The 10784-nt window shown below is 47.7% G+C and overlaps 1 long non-coding RNA gene and 1 pseudogene across 1 annotated transcript; both read right to left on the bottom strand.

The window, feature by feature from the left end:
• Nucleotides 1-5656: 5656 nt before the first annotated feature.
• Nucleotides 5657-6775, bottom strand: LOC121834717 (annotated as a pseudogene).
• A 1886-nt stretch (nt 6776-8661) lies between these two features.
• Nucleotides 8662-10440, bottom strand: LOC121834718. The gene is made up of 3 exons (XR_006077320.1): nt 10239-10440; nt 8940-9013; nt 8662-8690 (listed from the first exon to the last, which is right to left on the bottom strand). It is a non-coding gene; the product is annotated as an uncharacterized LOC121834718 (long non-coding RNA).
• Between the last annotated feature and the right edge of the window lie 344 nt (nt 10441-10784).

A 10784-nucleotide genomic window follows, 5' to 3' on the forward strand; every position in this document is an offset into this window, starting at 1 on the left:
GTCTAAGCTCATTATAACAGACCTGGTTACGACAGACACTTGGATATAACATACCGATTTGTAGAGTCTGGTTGGTTTTCCTCTATGCGGCCATTGACTCAACTTCATATCTGCATACAACATACTCCTTTTACAACAGACCGAAATCTTGGTCGAAACCAAGGTCTGTAATAACGAGCTTAGACTGTATACACCTTTTCCAAAAGGGCGCAGCCATCTTGAATGGCGTCACTTCTGGTATGCGGTGAAACATTGTTTTGATCTCTTCGCACCGCTAAAAGTTGTTTACAAAAAATGCATGATTGTTACTCCTTGTTTTGCCTCACCTATGTTTTCTCGCATATTCCAGCTTGAAATGTGCCATTTTTTCGTTCCACCAAGCAGATGTGGAACCCACGTAACCACAAGAAACGGAAAACATCTATAGGCCAGGAATTGAATGCACTAACAAACTACATCTGATATTTTGTTTCGAGTCATTGAAATAGACCTGGTAGTTGGCACCAAAGTTTGTTTATTTGTATTTGTTTTTGCAATACTAAGAATAAAAGGGCTTCTCAAAAGAATGGCATGAGCTTATTTCATGACAAGCAATACAAGAAAACTCTTATCTATCCTATTTTAAGTACAAATAAGTAACACGGGTTAATGCTCCTCTACATGCAAGATGGCACTTTTTATTGAAAAAAATGTCCCCCCTTTTCAGCAAATGACTATGAAAACGACTCGCCTTCCAAGTTGATGTTACATGTGATAAAAAACAACCACAAACACACTTGGAGATGGGGAAGATTATGTACAGTACTTCTTAACAATTGCTGGCAAGTAATGAGAAAAAAAGAAGCCTTCCAAGTGCCGGATGGCTGTCTCCAAGAAAATGTTGTCTCTCTCCACAGCAACAATTACACTGTCCACACTCGTGTACACAAAGAAAAAGCACTCTCCCAGGTTAAGGACGTACATGAGGACTTGAATTTGAGTGTAGTACTTGTGAGTGCGCCGTAAACACAGCCTACCCTCTTCGTACACGAGGTACTTCACGAAGGTAACCTCAGCCGTTGAATCTATGACCGCAGAGTCTTTGATGGAGTGCGGACACTTGATCTCAAGTAGAATGGTTCCTTCACCGGTCGCAAAAAGGCCATCAGGGCTGCCACACAGCCATGGCTGCTGATTGTGCACAAGCAGCCCCACCTAGCATGGACACAGAGCATTTATCACATCTAGCAAACAATTAGGAGATTAGAATTATCATACAATGGTGCCACGAAGGTCACATATTGTTTAGCAAGCCGCCTTACATTTGTAGGCTATTGACACTTCCAAACTTGTGGTCATATACTCAAAGACTCTATATAAATGCCGTACCTCCACAACACGGGCCCCGACTTTCACTTCAAATGCACTCCTCGCCACTGGCTCAGTCCGCAAGCCTGCATGGGAAATGTTGGTAGAACCAGGTCTTAAAAATTAAGAGCACTCCTATTGAAATTGGAATATAACTTGCCATAACGTGTAGCATCACATGAAAACCATTTTGCACCAAGCAGGCTCTTGGAGAGGTCCTCGGGGGTCTTCCTGGATCTTAAAATGGTGTGCGCCATGGAGCTCGTGATTCGCACTTTCCGCTCCTTGTACCACCTGTAGAGGTGGGAAATGCATTTTTATTAGAATTGCAAAAGATAAGGATTTGTTGCAGGCTTCTTATGGCTTGGAGTGTAAATAACAATTGAGTTGCCTTATGCCTGCTATAGCAAAGAAAAAAAAATCATTGAAGACACTAAAAGACCTTACCTAGCACACTTCGACTGCTGCAGTTTGGCCATACACAAGCTCAGGGGGCTGGAGCACACAACATTATTATAAAAATACGAGGCCTCCAGTCGACTCATGTGCGCCGAGTGGTCTTTCGGGGCCACCCGAAGTACGGGATATGTCCCGGTCACCTCTAGGGTATGGTACGCTGGCATCTCAGCACTTGGAGAAGCTCCAGCACGGTCAGTTCCTCCACTATCCCAACGGCTGCACCCACCATGTCCTGAAGTAATCTCTCGCACTCCAGGTCCACTTGGCACCTGTTTATCTGTTTTAGCACATTTGTGAACGGTGAGTTTATGCCGTCGAAGTGGCTTATAATATAAGCTGGCGGGAAACGAGCTGGTGGCCTCCCTCCAGCAAACACCCGGTCTTCTGAAAGGCAAGAGGTCGTGTGGTGAAGCAGACATCGAATGCATTTAGTTCAAACGCGCAAGCGAATCACGCTAAGAACCAGGGGAGGGGTCTTTGGGGGCTGCAGCCCCCCTTCCCCCCTCCCCCAAATTGTAGACGGGGGGGGGGGGGGGCATGTAAGCAATTTAGCGAGCGACGAGCGACCTCAACAAGTGATGAGAGTCAGCGACGAGCGACGGAGATTTTTCACTGCCGCTCGTCGCGCCGCTTGATTTTTGGATTTCTAGAAAACGCCGCTCATCGCATAGCCCCTGAGCAGGCTACTAGGTGGCACCACTGTCATACGATCGTCAGCACCTCTGGCGGCAATAATACCAACCGATGGGAAGTCGCGGCGGGCGGACATCCGGGAGTGCACGGTGCTGTCGTTCAGTCAGGATCAGTAGCGGCAGGATGCCTCCCATCGTGTTGTTTTGCGGTTTTAAGCCTATTAATGCGCTTGACTCCTTTTTTCGTGAACAAGGGTTGAAAAAAGGTAGAAAGCTTCTCGAAAGCAAGCATGTGTATGCGGCGAAAGAGACGTATGGCCGTGACATTTCGGCTAAGTGCCATTCGCAGCAAGGCAAGAACGTGTACGGACATCACGATTCAGGTAAAGGAACGATTGAATGCAGTTTCATTTGATAACGGCTGCTAAATAATTGCAGCAAATGTTCTATGATTTATTTCTATTTATGCAGCTGAATCCCGTGTCGCGCGAGATCGTCGACAGCACTTGCAACTGCCGCTACGGCGCCCGTGGCGACTGTAAACACGCCGCCGCGGTCGCCTTGTTCGTCAGCGAGGATGAAGTTGCGACGTGCACGAGTCTTCCTCAAGCTTGGGGAAAGCCGTTGGGAAAGCCAACACTGAAGGACAAGGCTCCGATCAGTGAACTTTTTGGAGGTGTGTTCTTAGCAGTGGCGTAGCCAGGAACATAAACCGCATGTAAGCGATTTGGCGAGCGACGCGACGGCGGCGAGGACCCGCTTTCGCTCGGCATGAAAGCGACTGGAGGAAGTGACCAATGCGATGAGCGGCGTTTTCTAGAAATCCAAAAATCAAGCGGCGCGACGAGCGGCAGTGAAAAATCTCCGTCGCTCGTCGCTGACTCTCATCACTTGTTGAGGTCGCTCGTCGCTCGCTAAATTGCTTACATGCCCCCCCCCCCCCCCCCGTCTACAATTTGGGGGAGGGGGGAAGGGGGGCTGCAGCCCCCCAAAGACCCCTCCCCTGGTTCTTAGCGTGATTCGCTTGCGCGTTTGAACTAAATGCATTCGATGTCTGCTTCACCACTCGACCTCTTGCCTTTCAGAAGACCGGGTGTTTGCTGGAGGGAGGCCACCAGCTCGTTTCCCGCCAGCTTATATTATAAGCCACTTCGACGGCATAAACTCACCGTTCACAAATGTGCTAAAACAGATAAACAGGTGCCAAGTGGACCTGGAGTGCGAGAGATTACTTCAGGACATGGTGGGTGCAGCCGTTGGGATAGTGGAGGAACTGACCGTGCTGGAGCTTCTCCCAAGTGCTGAGATGCCAGCGTACCATACCCTAGAGGTGACCGGGACATATCCCGTACTTCGGGTGGCCCCGAAAGACCACTCGGCGCACATGAGTCGACTGGAGGCCTCGTATTTTTATAATAATGTTGTGTGCTCCAGCCCCCTGAGCTTGTGTATGGCCAAACTGCAGCAGTCGAAGTGTGCTAGGTAAGGTCTTTTAGTGTCTTCAATGATTTTTTTCTTTGCTATAGCAGGCATAAGGCAACTCAATTGTTATTTACACTCCAAGCCATAAGAAGCCTGCAACAAATCCTTATCTTTTGCAATTCTAATAAAAATGCATTTCACACCTCTACAGGTGGTACAAGGAGCGGAAAGTGCGAATCACGAGCTCCATGGCGCACACCATTTTAAGATCCAGGAAGACCCCCGAGGACCTCTCCAAGAGCCTGCTTGGTGCAAAATGGTTTTCATGTGATGCTACACGTTATGGCAAGTTATATTCCAATTTCAATAGGAGTGCTCTTAATTTTTAAGACCTGGTTCTACCAACATTTCCCATGCAGGCTTGCGGACTGAGCCAGTGGCGAGGAGTGCATTTGAAGTGAAAGTCGGGGCCCGTGTTGTGGAGGTACGGCATTTATATAGAGTCTTTGAGTATATGACCACAAGTTTGGAAGTGTCAATAGCCTACAAATGTAAGGCGGCTTGCTAAACAATATGTGACCTTCGTGGCACCATTGTATGATAATTCTAATCTCCTAATTGTTTGCTAGATGTGATAAATGCTCTGTGTCCATTCTAGGTGGGGCTGCTTGTGCACAATCAGCAGCCATGGCTGTGTGGCAGCCCTGATGGCCTTTTTGCGACCGGTGAAGGAACCATTCTACTTGAGATCAAGTGTCCGCACTCCATCAAAGACTCTGCGGTCATAGATTCAACGGCTGAGGTTACCTTCGTGAAGTACCTCGTGTACGAAGAGGGTAGGCTGTGTTTACGGCGCACTCACAAGTACTACACTCAAATTCAAGTCCTCATGTACGTCCTTAACCTGGGAGAGTGCTTTTTCTTTGTGTACACGAGTGTGGACAGTGTAATTGTTGCTGTGGAGAGAGACAACATTTTCTTGGAGACAGCCATCCGGCACTTGGAAGGCTTCTTTTTTTCTCATTACTTGCCAGCAATTGTTAAGAAGTACTGTACATAATCTTCCCCATCTCCAAGTGTGTTTGTGGTTGTTTTTTATCACATGTAACATCAACTTGGAAGCGAGTCGTTTTCATAGTCATTTGCTGAAAAGGGGGGACATTTTTTTCAATAAAGAGTGCCATCTTGCATGTAGAGGAGCATTAACCCGTGTTACTTATTTGTACTTAAAATAGGATAGATAAGAGTTTTCTTGTATTGCTTGTCATGAAATAAGCTCATGCCATTCTTTTGAGAAGCCCTTTTATTCTTAGTATTGCAAAAAGCAAATACAAATAAACAAACTTTGGTGCCAACTACCAGGTCTATTTCAATGGCTCGAAACAAAATATCAGATGTAGTTTGTTAGTGCATTCAATTCCTGGCCTATAGATGTTTTCCGTTTCTTGTGGTTACGTGGGTTCCACATCTGCTTGGTGGAACGAAAAAATGGCACATTTCAAGCTGGAATATGCGAGAAAACATAGGTGAGGCAAAACAAGGAGTAACAATCATGCATTTTTTGTAAACAACTTTTAGCGGTGCGAAGAGATCAAAACAATGTTTCACCGCATACCAGAAGTGACGCCATTCAAGATGGCTGCGCCCTTTTGGAAAAGGTGTATACAGTCTAAGCTCGTTATTACAGACCTTGGTTTCGACCAAGATTTCGGTCTGTTGTAAAAGGAGTATGTTGTATGCAGATATGAAGTTGAGTCAATGGCCGCATAGAGGAAAACCAACCAGACTCTACAAATCGGTATGTTATATCCAAGTGTCTGTCGTAACCAGGTCTGTTATAATGAGCTTAGACTGTAGCCGGCGATAGGTTTGAAACAACCTGATTTCACACTTTTGGTCTCGGGCTCATGGCTGTGATGCAATTATGGCAGGTTGCAAGTTCGCCAGAATGCAGCACATATGAAAAACATCGCTCATTACTGGTATGAGGGAAATTGGTACCCGAGTGTTTAGAATGTTGTACACTTTGATTCGTCGAATCATTCGCTCCACATGAATACGGACTTGAGCAATGTTGTACGTCTCCTCTACCTCTTGGCAACTAAACTGCCCAGCCCCTGAAAAAAAAGGAGGCATGGCAAGCACAGCATTACTGCCCTCTACGCTAGCCTTAATACCCGGAAAGCCCTTGTCTGCTAATATCACGTCACCTGGCTCAACCAAGTTCAAAAACTGGGAATCTACAGTAATATGGAGGTCGGAACAGCGTCCGCCATAGGCCTTGGAATGAAAACAAATCATCCCATTTGGAGTCACTGCGACCAGAAACTTCAGAGTGTACCCTGATTTGTATGCAGAATACAAGGCACGCTGCTGAGCCACAGAGCCCGGCTCCTCTGTGCGAACTTCGGTACAATCAATGATCATTTTGCATTCTGGGTAGTGTGCCTTAAAGCATGGGGCAGCATGGACAGGATGATTGAAGATGGTGGGCGAAAAATCCACTTTTCAGTTGCAGCAGACAGTGATGCAAGCACAGTACGAAAATGCCGTGATGCTGTGGTGCGATGTATACAAAACAACACTGCAAGTGATGAGTAGCTCATCCCTAGTTTCATTTTCATCAGAAACAAGAGGAGCTTGTTTGCCATTGATGTGTCCACCGATCGTTCTGAACCTACAGGAAGCATGCTCAGAAGCAGGGCAAACACGGTTGTGGTCACACTGCACAAGTCCTCCAATGACGTAGGAGAATGACGGACACTCTAGTAGCCTTGGAAGCACCCTGTTCTCCGGTCAGGACCAGATTGCCGTGACGACACAGACGGCACCCTGGGGTGTGTAATCTGTGTTGAGCCGTTGCCATCTTGCAGGGTAGAAATGTAGACCGAAAACTGCCCCTTGCAGATCTCCATGTCATCGGTCTGAGAACCCTAGAAGTATATGCATTTGTCACGATTGGTGCAAATAATAAAGTGGCATGACAAAGAGTAAGTTCATAACAATTGGGAGTTCTAGTGAGCCGTTAGGAGGCAAACGGTTCCCTCCCCCCTTCACCCCCCCCCCCCCATTCATTAATGCAACTGTGAATGTGTGCGGAAATTGCAGTCAACTCTGGAATAGTTTGACTGGATCGTCACGGTTAGCGGTACGTGAACTAGCATAAGAGATGAAGATTTGCCTTGCATCATGGCGGATGAAGCAGGACGAGCAATGGAATGAACATCTCAACACGGCCCAAAGAAGCTGTGGTATTGTTTCGAAGCGAAAGGTTTGTCTACAAATGATTCGCCAATCCGTGCTGTTGCACTATTCCGACGCATTTGATCTCCTCGGACTGATGGGGCATCGCGGCCGCCATCACGGGTCCGACATTGTAGACCGTGTATTTCAATAGACGCAAATAACTGGTAAAATGGCACCTTGAAGGCCATTGCCTAGTCTTCTGTTGTCGTTGTACTGCTTTACATACACATGAAATTGCCACTGGCAGGCATCGCATAAACTAAAATTAGGGTTTTTTTTCCAAGAGCTCCGAAAGCAAACGTAGAGCACAACCAAACAGTCTCTTCGAAAATCATGTACAATTACTTGAAAGTGAGCATATGTACCTACTCGCCAGCTCGATTGCACCCTTTGCGTATGCCATGGTGTTTATTTTAGGTGGACTTAATTGTGAAATTGACAAGATTATTTCAAAATTTTAAAACTGCAAAAGATGTCCTATATCATGCAACATCCCCAATAAACGCTGGGGCTTCAGCGACTTACTGTTCCGAGTCATCCTCGTTTACGCTGATGAAGTGCAGCGAAGAAAAATCTAAAAAAACGACCGAAAGCTTTTTCAAGCGTAGTCCGGTCACCTCAAAACAGCTTGCTACACATCAATTATTACAAAGTCCTGAACATTTCCAACACTTCGGAGTTTAGTTACCACCCGATTGCCAAACACACCTCTGAGTGCAGCGAACTTTGTTCAGCCGACCTTCCTTCGACCACCAGGATTGGAGGTCACGCCTCAAGATACGGACGAGAGATCATAGAAGCCTTCGCGGTGCACCACAGTCACAACAACTTCGGGTCTTCGTCCCTAGGCTTATCCAGGAGGGAGATATACTTCCTGGGGCCAGAGCTGACGTCCCTCGTTTCCGCGGCTCCAAGTGATTAGATGTCAACCCCACGGGATCGTCCTTCACTGACTTGCCTCTACACCCCCTCCCATCGCTTTCCCCTTTTCCAGTGTGGTGTCTTTCACCCTCCCCTCCTTCACATATATATGTAACTTTGGGTCAATAAACGTTGTTGCCAGTTGGAAGTCTTCGTTGTCTGTCCCCCCTTTTCTATGTATCTTCCTCATGTTTAAATCTACAAGACGTTGCCGCAGACGTCTTTGCGCTATATTTTGTATCACCTAATGTCCGGGCACAGCGGATTCTTCGAGCCATCGGTGCCAATCCAAGGCCGTTTCACCTTATGTCCGCTGCGTCCTGACGTAAGGTGAAACGGAGTAGTGTCCCATGAGGTCCTGTAAACCACAATGTGCATGCGCATTTGTTGGTTTTTTGTTTTAGATATCTGGTTGCACATATTTTAGATAATTGTTAGGGCATTTTCGCACGCCACAGTAAAAGCAATATGTATGTGTACCCTTATGAATTCCACGTTCTGCTGATTAGAGTTAAGAAATTCTATTAGTAACTTCAGCTTGGTTGATACAGAAATCTTACCACTGAACGCTGTGCTGTTTCACTGGATTCTGCAGCACTTTCTAGCAGGCCGTCCTGCCGATCCTGTGTGCCGACAAAGTTTTGATGCCAAGCTGGGCCTGGGCTGCATAAGCATCATGAAAATTAATAAGCAGCTTGCTTAAGTCGGCAGTCAAACATCACGGTATAAAACACATCCGGAGTCTAATTTCTTTTCTTACTGGAATATTTACTGCATAAGTTTGCATATTGTAGATATCAACAATTCGAAACACAGGCCAGGTGCCATTCGGTCACTGCGAGGGAAGGGTAAGAGAGCTAAGGAGGTAAACTGAGCACTGAAGCGATAATTGAAACTATTTTGGGACTTTACCTGTCAAGCCCTGATGCTTGGTCCTGGAGGATCCCATCTGTTGCACTAATCTCCGGGTCATCAGTCTGATCTTCCTAAAAAGCAGACAGGTTTCCCATAATCCATGTGAATACCATAGTGATGCGACAAAGAGCCAAGTTGACAAACAATGAGCAAGACTGTGTACCCCAAGACTTCAGACTAGTGTCGCTTCAACACCTGTTGTGAACCTAACATGTAGGTGTAGTAATTACAAAAATAGAGAAATATGCAAAAAATAAAGTAGAAGAGCAGAGCCCACGCAGGCCTGCGGAAATGACGAGGATCTCGCATGCCGATGAGGCGGTGACCGGTGGAGCCTGGGGCGGGAAAAGCCCCGGAATGAGACCCGTCTGACACGAGTGACACTTCGAGCCGCACTGATTTACTAATGGTCAACAGCATGGGGCTGCGCACCCTGGGGGGCGGCCAGCCTGAGCGCACGGGCGCCAGTGGTTGGTTTGTGGCACCATTTATGTCGTGTAGAACGCTTTAACAAAAAATTTTAATACTACAGTGAGCACATTTGTTGTTTTCTTTGTTTTTTAGAGCGTAGCTCTTAGGGGCCCGTTTCCAGCCTGAGCGGCGTCGGCGTCGCCGTCGGCGTCGGCGTCGGCGTAACCGCGCCCCTCCCTCTCCTCCTCCTCCCCTCCTCCTCCTCCTTCTCCTCCTCCTCCCCTCATTGTGTAGTACGGTCCGGGCGGGTCACGTGACCTCGGGGGGAGGGGGTCACATGACCCGTTTCCAGCCTGTGCGGCGTCGGCGTCGCCCCTCCCTTTCCTCCCCCCTCCTCCCCCGCCAAGGTCACGTGACCCAGGGGGCCGACTCCCCTCCCCCCGCCGAAGTCACGTGACGGCCCGCCCAAGGTCATGTGATCCCGTCCCCTCGAGGTCACGTGACCCCCCGGACCTCTGTCCTCCTCCTCCTCCCCCTCCTCCCCTCATTGTCTAGTATGGTCCGGGGGGGTCACGTGACCTCGGGGGGAGGGGGTCACATGACTTCAGCGGGAGGTCACGTGACCCCCCTGGGCTAGCAGGCATGATCACGAGGGAGGAGGAGGAATATAATCTCCACTCCTCCTCCTCAAGAGCTGCGCTCCAATTCTGCGTTACAGGAAGTTGTAAACGGCTTTCACTTTTTTCAAAACAACCATGAAGAGCTTTCAGCTAAGTTCAAATAACAACAGCCCATTTGTGCCCCCCAGAAGTGCCCACGCCTCACTGACTTGGGTCTGACAAATCCTAATGTTACATTTGACACTTGTTGATGCAAAAGCCTTACCACGGAAGGTTGTCTCTCCTCTCTGAATTCAACGGCTGTACATAAAAGGTGCAGGCCCTCATGCCCACCTCGGCTGCCGCTGCTAGTTCGTTCCCTGCTTGTGCTTGGGATTCCAGTCAAAGATGAAGCGGGACCCCCCAGACTCGATGCTTGTCTGCTTGCTACTCTGTGATGCCATCTGCAAACAATATTAGATTGATGCGAGTCACAAACAGAACGTCCTGTAGCTATTCATGCAGTGCCCGTGAAATCACGATCATAAGCTGGACGATCGCCTAACCCGGTAGCACGTTGCTTCCCCATTAAAAACATAAAATATTGAGCGGTGCCCCGAACCCCTGCAGATTTTTGCAATGACACAGGCTTTTCGATTTCGGTGTACAAACAATAATCTACAAAATTGGTGTTCAAATTTCAATTGCGGTTAATATGGTCAAAAGCAAATCAGCCGGGCAAGAAACCGTTGGCACAAAATAGTGCAAGCCACGAGGAATGACTGTTTATAATGGCAAGAGCAAGCTTGTTTGTTTTAGCAGTTTCTCATAA

Source organism: Ixodes scapularis, unplaced genomic scaffold, assembly GCF_016920785.2.
Source record: "Ixodes scapularis isolate PalLabHiFi unplaced genomic scaffold, ASM1692078v2 ptg005137l_1__unscaffolded, whole genome shotgun sequence".
Taxonomy (NCBI): Eukaryota; Metazoa; Arthropoda; class Arachnida; order Ixodida; family Ixodidae; genus Ixodes; species Ixodes scapularis.